Source organism: Pseudophryne corroboree, chromosome 2, assembly GCF_028390025.1.
Source record: "Pseudophryne corroboree isolate aPseCor3 chromosome 2, aPseCor3.hap2, whole genome shotgun sequence".
Lineage (NCBI taxonomy): Eukaryota > Metazoa > Chordata > Amphibia > Anura > Myobatrachidae > Pseudophryne > Pseudophryne corroboree.
The window spans coordinates 605922761-605940057 of NC_086445.1; the positions used below are offsets into that span (position 1 = coordinate 605922761).

General features: G+C 42.3%; 1 long non-coding RNA gene across 1 annotated transcript; it reads right to left on the minus strand.

Moving 5' to 3' along the window:
• Nucleotides 1-2077: 2077 nt before the first annotated feature.
• On the minus strand, nt 2078-16795 carry LOC135051008 (uncharacterized). Its single transcript, XR_010241987.1, has 3 exons — nt 16615-16795; nt 15626-15667; nt 2078-3054 (listed from the first exon to the last, which is right to left on the minus strand). It is a non-coding gene; the product is annotated as an uncharacterized LOC135051008 (long non-coding RNA).
• Nucleotides 16796-17297: the final 502 nt, after the last annotated feature.

The window sequence follows — 17297 nt, forward strand, 5'->3', positions numbered from 1 at the left end:
TGAGGGTAATTCAGAGTTGATCGCAGCCTAAGGGCTGGTACAAATTTCAGATGATGTTGACTGTCCCCAACAATAGCACACAGCTTGTAATTGGCTGATTACAAATGCACTGTGGATAATGGGCCTAATTCTGAGTTGATCGCAGCAGCAAATGTGTTAGCAATTGGGCAAAACCATGTGCACTGCGGGGGGGGGAGGGGGATATAACATTTGCAGAGAGAGTAAGATTTGGGTGGGTTATTTTGTTTCTGTGCAGGGTTAATACTGGCTGCTTTATTTTGACACTGCAATTTAGATATCAGTATGAACACACCCCACCCAAATCTAACTCTCTCTGCACATGTTACATCTGCCCCCCTGCAGTGCACATGGTTTTTGCCCAACTGCTAACACATTTGCTGCTGCAATCAACTCTGAATTAGGCCCATTATCCACAGTGCATTTCTAATCAGCCAATTATAAGCTGTTTGCTATTGTTGGGGACAGTCAACATCATCTGCAATTTGTACCAGCCCTTAGGCACTTGTAATTGATCAGGCTTGGACCTGTCCAAGGGGGGATTGGGAACTGAGAATAGCCCTGGAAGAAATTGTAAAAGTGGACTCACATGGGCAGTACTAGAGGTATACCACTTAACCATGGTGGCAGCACTACCCCTCACCTGTCAACATATAAAACAGGCCCCACGTGAGCATTGGCCCACCGGGAACATTCCCTGGAATCTTTATGCCCTGGACCCGTCTATATGTTTCTGTTAGCAATTATGACAATACTTCCGTAGCGTACTAGGCCAACACCCCTTCCCTCCCCAACCCGCCTCTGCATGTGCATGTACTGTATTTGGCGTCAGAAACATGCAAATCTGTAATATAACCACATATGCATGCAACCAGTAAATGCAGGTGTAACTCTCCAACAGCAGCAGTGTTTTTAAACTTAATTGAAGGGGCAAAAAAATTATATAATTGATATCAGGGTAGTCAAGAGCTTTGACGGGCCAATGTACTGTGGAGGGTGTGCTGCAGCAACAGTCTCCTCTATCTTACTTGCTAATGTGCAGCTCTGATGTGCTGCTATACAGGCATGGCGAGTGTTATTGGGCAGAACAGTGGTACAAAATGGAAATCATAGAACCTGGGCCACTGCCGCCAAGCACCTCCACCCAGCCAGGGTAAATAGTACCCCCAAAGAACCAAAAAATGACTGTTTTGCACTAAAATACTAAATGGTGCATATATGAATGAAAACTCCTATATAATATATAACCATCTGATTTATTTATTCAATAAAAAAAATATATATAAAAAGATTGGGTAACGTTCTGCTTTTACTATATAGAATTCATGTGTACAAGTCATCAAATACTTTTCCTAATTGCTGTAACAATGGAAAACACCTGATATATATTACCACATGTAGTATGAATACTTATGCACACTCTAGATAGTATCCAATCTTAAGTATAGATCTTTCATAAAAAAGTGCAATTTAACTTTAAAATGTTATCCATATAGATATTGTAGAAACAACTGTGTTTAAAGATGCTGTCCCAAATTGTGGTTGCCACTCATATGATGTATGCACACACAGCTTATTGTTCCATGATATATATGTTTCTTAAAATGGTATGAAAACGTTTGCACACTCGTATGCTTTTCAGTTTTAAGGTGCAGTCTCTTGTATATACAAGCAGTGGCACTATGTATGGTGTCCCACGTTATGTGCAAACGATCCTGAGAGCACTTGTCCCATAATGTGATTGCTGCTTATGTGCCGTGTATGGCAGCTTACCACTGCAGCCCAACTGGCTGTTTTGCGGGATCTTGTGCTGCACTCAGCGGTGTGTGGTGCTGTCTCTCACTCGTCTACGTCCTCTCAACAGATAGTACCCCCCCTCTCTCGCCACCACTGATTGATATATTATATATTTGCTTTAAACAGAGTTATATACAAAAAAGAAAAGATGATTAACTGTGGTAATAGCTGAGTGAATATATATTTCACTTACTTGCGTAAATAAAAAAAAGATAGTCTTTTTGACATGTTTTACATTTATTTATTTATTTTTGACATCTCATGTTATGATTACAATAAACTTCCAGAAGAACATAGAAATTAGATTTACAAAAATCTGTGATCTAATATTAAAATGGAACTACAGAAGAACAAGAAATACTTTTAGTAGAGGAAGAAGAACTATACTATCTTATATGTCTTGGAAGCAGCAATGTATGCTAAATTAGACTTGTTATTATAGCCTTTACTACTTCTGTACATTATGGACAGATTTTTTTATATACTGGGCCTGATTCAGATGTAAATGGAGTGGCTATAGCTGCTGCTTCAGTAGTGATCCGACCTGTGTCCTAAAATCACTGACTTACCATAGGGTGGCTTGTGGCTCCTATGGTGCCTCACAAGTCACCCATCGCAGAGGCCATCCTTCCTATGATGGAGATCCCTGGCCTCTTCCCTCCCTATAAATGGCGGTGACACTCCTCTGTTTTCACTAATGAAGCCAGACGCCGTCCCCTCTCTGCCCCCCCAGATGGCAGCAGGGTAAGTAAACCCATGTCATTTATCATAATGTAGTAACCTTCTGAAGCTCAATTTTAAGTTTCTCTGTTAATGTAAAATGCTGCTCTGTGTTACTTCATGCCATTATGGAGATTGGTAGGAAAACTTTGGTTGCTCCCTTGTGATTGGATAGTAAATGTATATCCTAAATGTATCTGTCTTTTTATGGTACCTCAACAGTTTTTCTGAGGCCAAATTCTAGACAGCGATTGTAGGCAGACTGAAGGCATGGCAGACACGTTAGTGTGAACTTAACAGGAACCTGGAGATTCTTTGATTTTGAAATATTGATAAATATGGAAAATTTGTTAAATTAGCTGCAAGTTTAATTTGACACGTCTTCATTAGTATCTTTGGTACCATGATATCCCCCCATAATACTTCTGCTTGTGTTACATAATACACCATCTCTATGACTCATGGCTTTTCCAGTGCTTTATTGCAGTAAATGCCAAATCAGGAAGATGCTGAATAATCCTATGGAAAAAAATGGAAGAGAATGTATTTATTATTTATTAGCCGTTATTTATACAGAGCACACAATGGAGTAAATTTACTAAGATGGGAGTTCTATTTAAGATGGGATGTTGCCCATAGCAACCAATCAGATTCTAGTTCTCATTTATCTAGCACCTTCTAGAACATAGTACCTGGAATCTGATTGGTTGCTATGGGCAACATCACATCTTAAATAGTACTTCCATCTTAGTAAATTTACCCCAATGTATTTATTATTATTTATTACCCATTATTTATACAGAGCACACATATTCTGCAGCTCTTTACAGAGAATCACAGTCATTCACATCAGTTCTTCCTGCCCCAGTGTAGCTTACCATTGATATTCACTGCCTACCACATACACTATGGCTCATGTTATTTGTCAGAAGCCACTGTGTATGTTTTTGGATTGTGTGATGAAACCGGAGCACCTGAAGGAGAGTTCACCAAGCATTCATAAACCACCATGCGTCTAACATGTTCGTGTTTGTCACTGACTTTTCAGCTTCCAGTGTACACATGCCTGTTTGTACCTAACCAAAGATTATCAATGCACCGCAGAGGGTCTTATCATTGTCCTACTTACGGTACAACAACATAAGCACTTCAATAAATCAACCTATCATCACCTACTGTATGATCTATTAAGCATTTGGGAAATTACCATTCAGTGGTGCAACACTGCCTGGAGCATCCCGGGGATACTCTGAGTGGCTGTACAGGCTGCAGGGTGCGTGTCTGGAGCATCCAAAGGACCCTCTAGATGACACTACAGCAGCAATACTGGCTACTGGGTGCCATTCCCGTCACCCTGCTAGCAAGACGCAAGGGCCTGGGACAGCAAAGGTTCTGCCCCCAGGGCCCTGCACCCTGTACGAGACACTGATCACACTCTCCTAGTTATGGCCCCAATTGCATTCTCTATATAGAACAGTTATCTCTATTTCCGGCTGCAGAGATCCCAGCTCATGCTGCATGTGCCATAGTCACACCATCTGTGGTCACAAGCCTTTACAGACCTACAAAAAGGCTGTTATTAATTTCAGTATGATGTGTAGATCAGAGATTCTCAAACGCTGTCCTCAAAGCACCCCAACGTTCCAGGTTTTAAGTATATTGATGGCTCAGCACAGATGGTTAAATCAAATTGACAGAGTTACTAATTAAGTCCCCTATGGTCAAGTAAGGAATAAGGATATACTTAAAACATGGACCATTGGGGTTCCTTGAGGACTGCAGTTGAGAATCTCTGCTAAAGATCAATGGGCCTAATTCAGACCTGATCGTAGCAGCAAACTTGTTAGCAGATGGGCAAAACCATGTGCACTGCAGGTGGGGCAGATATAACATGTGCAGAGAGAGTTAGATTTGGGTGGGTTATATTGTTTCTGTGCAGGGTAAATACTGGCTGCTTTATTTTTACACTGCAATTTAGATTTCAGTTTGAACACACCCCACCCAAATCCAACTCTCTCTGCACATGTTATATCTGCCCCCCCACCTGCAGTGCACATGGGGGATCATTCTGATCGGATCGCACACTGCCGTTCCTCACAGCGCAGTGATCAGGTCAGAAGTGCACATGCCCCGGTGCCGCAGTGCGCCGGTGCATGTCTGACAGCCGACAGCTGTCGTTGCCTAGCAATCGTCTCTGCCTGGTTGACAGGCAGAGGCGGTCGCTGGGTGGGAGGGGGCATCATGGCAGCGTTTGGCCGCCGCTATGTGGGTGTGGTCCAGCCGACGCAGTCGTGGACGGACTATGTGAGGGGCAGGCTGCAGCGGCTGGGTGATGTCACACGCAGCCACTGCGACCCAGACAGCGTCGGGTAGCTCCCAGCCAGCACACAAAAGCTGCACTGGCCGGGAGCTACTCCTGTAGTGCAGAAGCTGTTGATGCTTTTGTACTTATGCTGTGGGGGGAGAGGGGGCGGGCCTGACATGTGGGGCAGACTATCCCTGTGCTGGGCAGCCCCCTGCATGTCAGAGTGCCTGATCGTAGCCCTGCTAAATTTTGCAGGGCTACGATCAGGTCTGAATTAGGCCCATGGTTTTGCCCATCTGCTAACAAATTTGCTACTGCAATCAGGTCTGAATTAGCCCCAATATGTATATGTTTTTCCATTGGCATGCCAAATTTTCAGATTGACTGCACAATTTGTACTACAATCCACATTGCATATTTTTTGAGCTTTGTTGTGTTGGTTGGAGTGCAATGTAAATTCCATCACAGTAACAGTAATAAAGCCAATGTAACCACTCAGGTCTTGTGGAAGGTAAATAAGCCTCAGAGATTGTTACCAGTCCACAAAGTCACTGCTGGAATGCAATGTGGTGTTAACAAATTATTTAGAAATTACCTATCAGATCATCATGTGCACAAATGGAAATGTTAATCTTACTCTCAAATTTACCTAGTCTATCCCAAACTATGGGCCGGATTCAAATGTTAACGCACCCCCTATCTCCTGTTTAAAGTGATGGGAGATAGAGGAGTGATATTCAAATGTCCCCCGTTTTCGCCCCTATCGCGCCCAATACAGTCGGGGGCTTAGGCGCGCAAAGCACCTAAACCGGGCTAAACTAATGGGCGCGATCGTGAAAAGACCCGTTTGGGCACCCAAATGGCTCTCTTTACATGCATTTCAGCTCGCTATACTGTCGGCGGGCGCAATCGCGGCCAGGAGGGGGAGAGCACATTTGAATCCGGCCCTATATTTCTATACTTCTAAATGTGTTCTTCTCATATAGGAAGTCTGTTTTCTACCTGATATTTGTTTGAAAGGAATCATGCGTTACCAAATATGAATATAATAAGGGTATGTTAGTTTAAGTCGCTATTCAGAATATTCTGAATGTTGACATTCTGACTTCTGACATGGACATATACAATGACACTGACATAGTGTCAGCATACCTAAACCTAAAATTGGCTGTCAACATTTTTAAAAGTCAATTTTACTGACATACTGACAATGTGGACATGTCATTGTTGATATTGTGACTGCCGACATGTTGAATGTCATTATTCTCTCCATGTTGACATTGTAAATGTCAACATTCAGGCCATGTTATTATTCTGGTGCCGATATTGTGACTGTTGACTTCATGGCTACCTACCCTTTTGAGATAGGTTTATAGGTGGTCATTCCGAGTTGTTTGCTGGCTAGCAGTTTTTAGCAGCCGTGCAAACGCGATGCCGCCTCCCACTGGGAGTGTATTTTAGCTTAGCAGAACTGCGAACGAAAGGATCGCAGAGCGGCTACAAAATTTTTTTGTGCAGTTTCAAAGTAGCTTCAGACCTACTCAGCGCTTGCGATGATTTCAGACTATTCAGTTCCTGTTTTGACGTCACAAACACGCCCTGCGTTCGTCCAGCCATGCCTGCGTTTTTCCTGGCACGCCTGCATTTTTTTTAACACTCCCTGAAAATGGTCAGTTGACACCCAGAAACGCCCTCTTCCTGTCAATCACTCTGCGGCCAGCAGTGCGACTGAAAAACTACGCTAGACCTTGTGTGAAACTACATCATTAGTTGTAATATGACGCGCGTGCGCATTGCGCCGCATACGCATGCGCAGAAGTGCCAATTTTTTGCCTTATCGCTGCGCAGTGACCGAAAACAGCTAGCAATCAACTCGGAATGCCCCCCATAGTTAGTATAATGTTGTCCTTTTTGTTATATTTTATGTGTTACATTTTATGTGTTTTGTTCTTATTTGATTTATTCAAAGTGTTTGCTAACAGAGAAGTTTGCTGCAATCAATATTACAAATGTTATGGATGTGACTTTGCCTTGTGTGTGGAGGAACTCTGCACAGCACACCCATTAGTTCTCATTTGAGATTTCGTGCTCTGTTCATTCACAATTTTGTGTTGCAGATCCGCATCCTAGACAATTTAATTTGGGGTTTTGTACATCTCATTCAATTTGGAGCACAGTCCTCATACCCACTGGCGTCAATTTAGTGGCTACCCCAGTGCTTTTGGAAAAAGCATCTGAAAATGCAATTTGTGATTTTCAAATGCCCCATACACGCTCATGATGTTGCTCACATTGATGGACAGAGGTACAACTAACACATCAAACACATTAGGGTGTTAACATGCAATTTTACTGGCCTTTGAACTTATATTTGCAGTATGTATTTATTATTCTGCACACGTATCTATAAGTCATTTCAGATTGTGATAAATACGTCCCTTTGTCTCTTTTCTCTGTACCACTCTCCCCCTTTTCCCCTTCTCGCTTTTCCTTTCATTTCCCGTGTTTCCCTCTATGTGCCTCGCCCCCTGTCACCATCTGACTCTTTTTTTCTCTGATTCTTTTTTTCTCTCCGCTCCCCTTTATCCTGTTTGTATCATCCTGGATGTGTGCGTGCCATCCATATGCAGTGTGTTCTTCACCCACCGGAAACATGTAGAAATAGCAGAATACAGAAGTGATGACTGGGTTATGCAAGGTGAGTGGGCAAACTCTGGATAGCCTACTAATACCCACAGTGATAGGCAGTCCTTCAGCCAAGTTCAGCATAGATAGGAAAAGGTGTGAGATCTGCAGGCTGTGAACCTGAAGACTGAGATGAAAATACAAATGAGGGGGATTGTGCGGAATTGATGAGAATGGATGGTTGCCTCTAGGAATGTGATCAATGATTGGTAGGGAAATAATATATTGTATTAATAATATCATATACAAGTGATAAACTTGTGACATGTTGGAATATGGTCTCTGTAATTGCTTATAACCACTTTTCTCCCCCCATACAACAATGTTATAGTAAGTTGAGGGGGAATGTACCAAAAGAGAATCCAGTGATGTTTTACAATCATTTACATAAAAAAAAAAAACGAAACCACAAACAAGATCTGACTAAAATATTAGGAAAAATAAAAAATAAAAATAAATAAATAAAACATATCAATTTGGTGACACAAGATAGTAAAAACATTATTTTCTTTAATGCACACAATTAATGGATTTCCTCCATGCTTTATACCCCAGTGGGTGCCCTTTTGCCAGGAAAAGTCCACCTCTGTGACTTAACATGTGGGATGAACTCAGCACAGGTAAGGTAATTAGCCATGGGGTTTACTTGTATTTTCCTAAATTTATTTTTCCTTCTGCATTTGTTTAATATAACTATTAAGGAATGAATGCATTCAAATATTGTTTTTACAGGACTTTATGTAATTTCTGTGATGGTACTACTAAAGCTTGGTACACACTTGAGCGATAGGTATTCGTTCTGACATCGGAACAAATGGGCAGATTGCCCGTATACACTGAAACAATGTTAATGAAGGATACAACAATCTTTTTACATCCTTCATTAGCATAGTACAGCACATCGAACCTGATGCTGTTGCTAGCGATCACAGTCACCCACATATTGGACATACACGCTGCCCAATATGCATCGATGTGAGTGATATAGTAACATAACATAGTAACATACTTTTTGAGGTTGAAAGAAAGACAAATTGTCCATCAAGTTCAATCTGTTAGTCTTAAAAATATTACAGTCGGAGATCACTAATTATAAGTTTGGTGAATGTTTAACCGTTATGTTGATTGATTCCTCTTATTTATTTATTTTTTAATTTTATTATTATTTTATTTTATTAGTGTAGTGCGTGATTTACCTGTATATCCTTATCCATTAGGAATGTATCTACCCATTCTTAAAAGTAGTGACCAAGTCCACCATTACCACTGTTTCAGGCAGAGAATTCCAAGTACGTATTGTCCTTAGTGTAAAGAAACCTTTCCGTCAATGTGTGCAAAATCTCTTCTCCTCTAACCTAAGCAGGTGTCCACGTTTCCTTTGTGGTGATCTTACCAAAGAAAATCCCATGCTAGCTCTGTGTATTGACCCCTTATATGTTTGTAAATGTTTATCATGTCCCCTCTTAATCTTCTTTTTTCCCGTGTAAACATGTCTAGCCTATCAAGCTTTCCTCATATTCTAGCATCTCCATCCCCTTAATCAATTTGGTCTCGCATCTTTGTACCTTTTCTAGATCCAGGATATCCTTTTTGTAGTATGATGCCAATAATTGCGCACAGTATTCGAGATGTGGCCTCCCCAGTGATTTATACAATGGGAGTATAACACTCTCATCCCTTGCATCATTTCACCACTTTATGCATACTAATACCTGTTTGTCTTTTTTGCCACATTCCTACTTTGGGTACTACTGCTAAGTTTGTTATCTATGTGAACACCTAAATCTTTTTCCAGTACAGAATCCCCTAGTTTCTCCCCATTTAGTATGTAGGTAGTATTTCTGTTCTTGCTACCAAAGTGCATTACCTTACAATTGTCTATGTTGAACCGCATTCTCCTTTTAGATGCCCATGTTTCCAATCTAAAGAAGTCTTTCTGTAGAGACTTAGCTTCCCCCTCCGAATTTATAACCTTACACAGTTTGGTGGCGTCTACAAAATTTGACACTGTACTCTCTAGACCTACTTCTAGATTGTTTATGAAAATGTTAAACAATAGTGGTCCAAGTACAGACCCTTGTGGCACACCACTTAGTACTTCAGTCCAATTCGAAAAAGTCCCATTTACCACAACTCACTGCTCACTTTTATCCAACTAATTTCTAACCCAAGTGCATATTGTGCTCCCTAGTCCAAGTTCTCTTAATTTGTATATAAGCCTCATGTGAGGTACTGTATAGAAAGCTTTGTCAAAGTCTAAAAAGATAACATCCACCTCTTTACCCTGATCTAGGGTTGCACTAACCATTTCATAAAAGCCTATTAAGTTAGTTTGACATGATCTATCTTTCACAAATCCATGTTGGTTTCTATTGATAACCTTATTGGTTTTGAGGAATTCCTGTATACTATCCCTTAAAATACCTTCCAGTACATTCCCCACTATAGATGTAAGACTTACTGGTTTATAATTACCTGGTTCATATTTACTTTCCTTTTTAAATATTGGCACAACTTCCACTATACGCCAGTCTTTGGGGACCTGATGTAAGTGAGTCTTTGAAAATCAAGTATAGGGGCCTTGCTAATTTGGAGTCAAGCTCCAAGAGGACCCTTGGGTGAATTCCATTGGGACCAGGTGACTTATTAATCTTATTTTTTTTAAATGGTCACTGACTTCTTCCTCACTTACATAAGCATTTAGCAGTGGCACATTATCATTGCTGAGGTTATGCATCAATCCCGCCACCTGGTCCTCTCTTGTGAATACTGATGAGAAAAACTTGTTTAATTTTTCCGCTGTATCATTGTCATCTTTGATTAGGATGCCCAAATTGCCTTTTAAAGGGCCTATACTCGCTTTCTTTAATCTTTTGCTGTTGATGTACTTAAAAAACTTTTTGGGGTTTGATTTACTTTCCTTTGCTATAAGCTCTTCCATTTCTATTTAAGACACTCTGATATAGTTATATAGTTTGTGAGGTTGAAAAAAGACAATCTGTCCATCGAGTTCAACCTATTTGTGTTCTCCTACTCTGTATTATTTTCAGGAGTAATTTTATCTATTGATAAAGTCGGCCATTGTGTTGTATTTCCTCATTTTATTATAACTATGGCACGTGATCTATCCACCATAACCCTGTATATCTTATCCATTAGGAACTTATATAGCCCATTCTTAAAAGTATTGACCGAGTCTGACATTACTACTCTCTCAGGCAGGGAATTCAAAACTCGTATTGTCCTTACTGTGAAAAAACTTTTTTGCCACTGTGTACGGAATGTCCTCTCCTCTAACCTAAGTGGGTGTCCACGTGTCTTCTGTGTTGGATTTAACAAAAACATATCCCCCGCAAGCCCTTTGTATTGTCTTAATTAGTTTGGTCGCGCGCCTCTAAACCTTTTCTAATTCGAGGCTATCATTTTTGTAGTAAGGTGCCCAAAATTGTGTGCAGTATTCCAGATGGGGCCTCACTAGGGCTTTATATAGTGGGAGTATAACACTCTCATCCCTTGCATCAATACCCCTCTTTATGCATGCTAGTACCTTGTTTGCCTTTTTTGCTGCTATCCTACATTGGGTGCTGCTCAGTGGTGCAAGTGGGCGGGTACGGGTGGGTACGGCGTACCCGTAAGAATTTAGCCGTGGGTACGCCGTACCCACACCGACGGGCCGCCGCTCCTCTTCCTTCCCTCCCTCCCCCACGCCGCACCGCCGCACACGCCTCTGATGTGAGGGCAGGAGAGTGCAGCCTGCGCCTCTCGTTCCCCTCAGTCTCCGGTGGGTGTTTCAGTTTACTTCAGCGCCGATCCGTGAGCCAATCAGAGCTCGCACCCGCGAGCTCTGATTGGCTCACGGATCGGCGCTGAATTAAACTGAGACACCCGCCGAAGACTGAGGGGAACGAGAGGCGCAGGCTGCACTCTCCTTCCCTCACATGACAGACAGGAGGACAGCGACGGCAGCGGTGAGTAGGGGAGGGGGGCATGTTATACCTGGCACTGGGGGGGCATGTATACCTGGCACTGGGGGCATATCTGGCACAGGGGGGCATATATACCTGGCACTGGGGGCATATCTGGCACAGGGGGGCATATATACCTGGCACTTGGGGATATCTGGCACAGGGGGCATGTATACCTGGCACTGGGGGCATATCTGGCACAGGGGGGCATATATACCTGGCACTGGGGGCATATCTGGCACAGGGGGGCATATATACCTGGCACTGGGGGATATCTGGCACAGGGGGGCATGTATACCTGGCACTGGGGGCATATCTGGCACAGGGAGGCATATATACCTGGCACTGGGGGATATCTGGCACAGGGGGGCATGTATACCTGGCACTGGGGGATATCTGGCACTGGGGGGGCATGTTATACCTGGCACTGGGGGATATCTGGCACTGGGGGGGCATGTTATACCTGGCACTGGGGGATATCTGGCACTGGGGGGGCATGTATACCTGGCACTGGAGGATATCTGGCACTGGGGGCATATCTGGCACTGTAGGGGCATTTCTGTATCTGGCATGGGGGGCAATGTGTATCTGGCACTCTGGGGACATTTGTGTATCTGGCACTGTGGGGCAATGTGCATCTGGCACTGTGGGGCAATGTGTATCTGGCACTGTGAGGCAATGTGTATCTGACACTCTGGGGACATTTGTGTATCTGGCACTCTGGGGACATTTGTGTATCTGGCACTGTGGGGCAATGTGTATCTGGCACTGTGGGGTTATATGTATCTGGCACTGTGGGGCAATGTATATCTAGCACTGTGGTGCAACGTGTATCTGACACTATTGGGGTCATACGTGTATCTGCCCCTCCCCCATATGTGTATCACGCCCCCATTTTCATTGGCCACGCCCCATGTGGCATTTGGACACACCCATTTTTTTGCGCGCGCGCCTTCGGCGCGCGCACACAGTACCCGTAAGACATTTTTTCTACTTGCACCACTGGTGCTGCTGCTAAGTTTGTTATCTATGTGAACACCTAAATCTTTTTCCAGTATGGAATCCCCTAAAATCACCCCATTTAGTATGTAGGTGTTATTCTTGTTCTTGCTACCAAGGTGCATTGCCTTACACTTGTCTGTATTGAAACTAATTCTCCATTTTGCTGCCCCTTTCTTTTTTGCATATTTTATTACAATCCTTATAGTGCTGGAATGACTCTGCCTTCCTGATTTATACTTTTTGAAAGCTCACCTCTTTTTGGCAATTAATTCCTTAATCTTTTTATCAAGCCACATTGGTTTGGAATTATTACTCTTTCTTTTGCTGCCCACGAAAATGTACTTACGAGTATAACTAGTGAGCAACATTTTTAATACATCCCATTTCTCTGTAGTATTCTTGCCTTGAAACAAAATTTCCCAGTCAATGTCACTTGTCAAATTTGACTTTTCCCAGTCAATGTCACTTGTCAAATTTGGCTTTGCTAAAGTTTAGAGTCTTAGTTGGGCCTATATAGGGCTGCTTTTGAAAACTGATATTGATAGGATGACATATCACTTATTGTGTGCTTATCTTAAAACTGCTTGCTAAACTTACCATTACTACACTTCCACAGTATATCTGAGTTATTATAATCATCTCACAATACAGAAACCCGTGGGTTAGCTAATTGCAATGTGTGGGACATGGAATTAGGATATGATGTCACTGAGGGCTGTGACCAGGTACAGAAAGGATGCAAAAATATGACAGAGATCGGTAAATGACTAGCAGACACAACACCTTAAGTTTTTATACAGTCTGCAAGAGAGATAACATAAAACTTTGTCTAGCAGATTAATATTAATCTATTAATCTATTTGCTCTGCCAAAAATATCCATCTCTTAACTATAACCAAACCCAGGTCCAGGACTTTTTTAAAGCTGCGCCCAGTCTGTTGAGTTCCCTCCCTTGGATAACAAGACTTTCCAACAGCCTTCTTATATATCGGATGTTTAAGCAAACAGTCAATATATCGTGGGCATGTCAGTGGGTGTGTACATCCCATAATGTATGTCTGTGAAAGACGTCATTCACAGACATATTGCGTTGGCTGTGCAGCCCAGCCAGTGGCCAAAATATCTGCAGATATATTGGCCACTGGTGACTGACATTTCAGTCACCGATGGCCAATATAGGCGGATAATTGGTAATTGTGTATGCCTTACCAATTGTCAGATAGTATGGCAGATGGCCAAACAGCCAGTCTGTTTACTATGTGTGTACCCAGCATTACCTTCAAGTATTGCCAAAAAGCTGGCCTCTTTCAGTAAGCTTATCAAATGCCCGATCCACCCTCTTAACCTCCTTGGACTATTCTACTTGGGTTGGTAACAAAATGTTGGGATGCCGACAGTCAGAAGACCAACAGCGGCATCCTGACAGTCTAAATCCCGACATAGGGGGTAATTCTGAGTTGATCGCAGCAGGAGTTTTGTTAGCAGTTGGGCAAAACCATGTGCACTGTAGGGGAGGCAGATATAACATGTGCAGAGAGAGTTAGATGTGGGTGTGGTGTGTTCAATCTGCAATCTAAATGGCAGTGTAAAAATAAAGCAGCCAGTATTTACCCTGCACAGAAACAATATAACCCACCCAAATCTAACTCTCTCTGCACATGTTAAATCTGCCTCCCCTGCAGTGCACATGGTTTTGCCCATCTGCTAACAAAAATCCTGCTGCGATCAACTCAGAATTAACCCCATAGAGTGTTAAGGAGTCTAATCCTCCCCCTACCCTACCCTAACCCTCCCTTTTAAGTGCCTAACCCTAACCCTCCCTCCCCCACAGCCTAAACCTTTCCCCTCTCAGGTGGTGCCTAAACCTAACCCCCCCTGCCTACACCCTAAACCTAACCATATGTCCCCCGCAGCCTAACCCTAACCCCCCTTGGTGGTCCCTAACTCTAACCCCCTCCCTTCCCCTAAACCTAACCATCCCCCCTCCTCACCCTAATCCTAAATCCTCCAGGGTCGCCTAATCCCCCCACCCCCGGTGTAGTACTTACCCAGTCCACTGTGTGGACGATCGGGTTCCCGACGGTCGGGATTCTGGCATCTGTGTTTTGTCCCCTTTTGGGATTCTGGTGTTGGTATTCCTTAGTGTGTCGGGATTCCGGCAACAGTACCTCGTGTGCCGGGATCCCACTGTCGGGATGGTAACCTCATCCCATTCTACACCTTTACCAACTTGCTACATAGTTTCCTCAACTTACATTTATACTCCTATATTCACATAATCACTGACCCCAAACCATCATTGCTGTGTGACTGGATCATATATCCCACTTAGCAGTGTTTACCACTGTAATATGGGTAGACCACTCCCTATCATGTGACACCCTTACGTAGCAACTACTATCTTTCTATATATTGGAAGCTTTGAATAGGTCTCTCTTACCTCTTTGTCTGTCTGTTAATATCGAGTCTTATTTTACTACAAAGTTTATACCAAATTTTGAAGTGCTGTAGAGAACACTCATGCTATATAAATAAATGTTCATAAGTCAATTTTTTTTATACAGTTTCATTTATAATGCTGATGCCTTGTATGAATGCTTATACAGGTTGCGTATCCCATATCCAAATATTCCGAAATACGGAATATTCCAAAATACGGACTTTTTTGAGTGAGAGTGAGATAGTGAAACCTTTGTTTTCTGTGGCTCAATGTACTCAAACTTTGTTTAATACACAAAGTTATTAAAAATCTTGTATTAAATGACCTTCAGGCTGTGTGTATAAGGTGTATGTGAAACATAAATGAATTGTGTGAATGTATACACACTCTTTTTAGTGCACAAAGTTATTAAAAATATTGGATAAAATGACCTTCAGGCTGTGTGTATAAGGTGTATATGTAACATAAATGCATTCTGTGCTTAGATTTAGGTCCCATCACCATGATATCTCATTATGGTATGCAATTATTCCAAAATACGGAAAAATCCCATCTCCAAAATACCTCTGGTCCCAAGCATTTTGGATAAGGGATACTCAACCTGTACAATGTTCATTAACTTCACATAGCCTGTACAGTTATCATTATGGTATAAAGATACATTATCTTTTCTAAGTTTGTATAATATATTACCTGTACTTGTTGAAATGATCACAGCAGAGTTACTGACGGGTGCTAAAAACCAAACAGAATACACAGTAATTATCTAGAATTTAAAATATATAGGAAAATATAGCACATATTAGTGAGAGAACGCTTGGCTATTATTTTATATGCAATAAGCTGTGTGAAGAGATTAACCGGGCAAGATAAACACCCCTCCATCTCCATCATTCTGTAGTGCATCAGCAGTAGTGGTCATTATTTGACCTATAGAGCTTATTTCCTCCTAGATTTGATAGTCTGGGCTCTAATGCAGGGTCATATTGAGAGCGTTCATTCAATTCATTTATTTAGTAAGGTGACCCAGTGTCATTTGTAGTGGTGGGCGAGCCATGCGATTGCACAGGCTGGCTGCCGCGGAACTTGAATGTGGCTTTAATTGGCTCCCCCTCCTCCCAGCCATAGTACTCGGCTTGTTGGGCCACGTTTCGAGAAATTACGCATCCATGAAATTTTGCAAAACAAGCGAGCGGAGTACTATTGCTGGGAGGAGGGGGATCCAGTAATAGCAGGGAGCTGCTAGTGCTGGCTTTTGGCACCAGCGCGCATCACCCCTGGCAATGAGCATTACACACCCCTGGCAACGTGCATGACAGCCAGAGCATGAAACCCCTTTCAAATGTCATTTGAAACCCATTTACAATGTCATCAGTCATAATGTTGACACCACAATGTAGCATTTTCACAATATCTATATGTAAAATGTCAACATCTGCAGAGATTGGAGAGTTAGGGTTAGGCAGTGGCAGCTGAGAGTTAGGCTTAGGCTATGGGAGGGAGGGGTTAGTGTTAGGGACTTGCACCGTCGGAACCACTGCAGGATGAGCTGGAAGACACCACTCCAGTCTCTAGACCTGCTTACAGGTAAGACTAGACCACCAGGAACATTTTGTCAACATTCTAATCATTTAAACATTTCACCAAGCATGTTAATGACAATATCGATATTGAACTCTCACCATAACAACACTTTGTTTCATTGTTAAACCTGAGATTGCTAGGACAGCATTGGGATTCTGGGAGCAGACAGGTGTCATCATTTATGCAGGGTTCCGATCCACTCCCATTGTCTTCCGAGAAACAGGAGCAGTTGTCTTCATTACACTGCTTGTTAGCGCAACTGGAGCACAGAGTGTCTGTGGGAGCAAATGATATAATGCCAAAACCTGTACATTTGTTCCCATTTTTATTTCACATACATTATTTCAGCAAACATAGTGAGACAGAAGAGAAAATGGGAATATAGAGCAGGCTGTAGCTTTAGATTCACAAATCAATTAATTAAATTAAGAATTATTCTAATATATTTTTTTTACAGTAGTCTAACTCCAAGTATTAGAGTGGCAGGAGTCCTGGGAAATTCACTCCTATGGGATATATTTACTAAAAGTTGGTTTTGATCGATTTTAATAGATTTCAGATAGATTAAAATCGATCTTAATCGATGTGGGCTTCCAGGATTAAAACACACACATTTACTAACATTTACAAACAATAGGCCAGCTCAACTTTTCCGCACAGTGGAGATGCTTTGCAAGCCAGCATGCCTGCAGACTGATGAGACCCTCTCCCAGGCAAGATGCAACGAGTTTGCAAACTTCTTTGCAGATAAAATATCCACCATCAGGGCTGGAATCTCCAC